A 1,513-nucleotide genomic window follows, 5' to 3' on the forward strand; every position below is an offset into this window, starting at 1 on the left:
CCCTACCCTACCCTACCCCACCATACCATACCCAGTTTAAGTCTAGCTTCTCTCACCGGCCTCTTGCCATATCCAGCAGTAGTTTGTACCATATCACACCTCCCCATACCCCTCCCTACCACACCTCTGCCTACCATACCCCTGCCTACCACATCTCTGCCTACCATACCCCTGCCTGCCACACCTCTGCCTACCACACCCCTGCCTACCACACCTCTGCCTACCATACCCCTGCCTACCACACCTCTGCCTACCATACCTCTGCCTACCACACCTCTGCCTACCATACCCCTCCCTACCACACCTCTGCCTACAATACCAAACCAAGCCCTTGTATAGTTTGAGTGCCGTATGCTACCATAAGGAGTGCCGGTAAATGCGTGATACATGTCTATCTATCTATCTATTGCCAGACGCCTTAATCCCGTAAGGGATGGCCACAAACAAATCGCCTCCATGTCACCCTGTCCCCTGCCATTTGACTGTCCTGCTTCCAACTCACACCCTTTCTCTCATATACCTCTCCACTCCATCCCTCCATCTCATCCTTGGCCTCCCCCTCCCTCACCCCTCCTCCACCTCACTCACATACACTCTCCTCGTCAATCTCTCACTCTGCATCCTCTCCACATGGTCATTGGTATTATTTGCTCACATACACCAGTGCCTCTTGTACTGTATACCAAGCCGTGTGGCATCAAATACACTCCACCCCACTGACTGCTGTTCTGGCGGTATTTGGCCCGAGTTTGTCTCTTATCATAGCTACCTAGGGAACCAAAGTCTGCTGATTTGAGTCTAAAACATGACTGAGCTGCACCACCCACTGAAATGTCTTAACACCCCTGCTAATATCATCACAGTCCTGAGTGAGACTTGTGGACGGTGGGTATTGGTGGCCAAGTGGTGACGTGAAGGACTTGGGATGTAGGAGAACTGCTGGGCCTCGGGGAAATGGCTGTCAAATCAATGGCCTCTTCCTTAGCAACTTGTTTGGCACATTACACCTTATGATTCTCTTGTATGTTATTTATATTAATGCAGACACAGCTGGCAGCATTATCAGAAAGGAAGAGGATACTGAAAATTAATGTAATGTGCAGAACAAATCTCTAAGAAAGAGGTGCTACGAAGGAGGTGGGGGAGGGGTGTATTTATGTGCGCTCGTTCATGTAACCCCTCTCCATGGTTCAAAAATTCCAAGGTAAACACAGACTCAATAATAATAATAATAATAATAATAATAATAATAATAATAATAATAAAAGTAAAGGCCTACAGTTCTCCTTTCGCTTTAAATTGGCCTAAAATTGCCATCTCTATCTTGAATGCTGCGTTGTAGCAAAAGACGAATGCTGGACTATGGTGTCAGTAATGAAGAGGTATAGATGTCGAGTAGTAGCCACTGTGGTAGTAGCATTATCCTTTTCTGCCGCTGAGGTACGTGATTAAAGTTGTAAAAGGAAAAGTTTGGGTCGAGGACTTATAATTCAAGAGTCAATGCAGCCACCAA

This window comes from Coenobita brevimanus, chromosome 84 (genome assembly GCF_032717465.1).
Source record: "Coenobita brevimanus isolate Jiangsu-jjx chromosome 84, ASM3271746v2, whole genome shotgun sequence".
In the NCBI taxonomy this organism is placed as follows: Eukaryota; Metazoa; Arthropoda; class Malacostraca; order Decapoda; family Coenobitidae; genus Coenobita; species Coenobita brevimanus.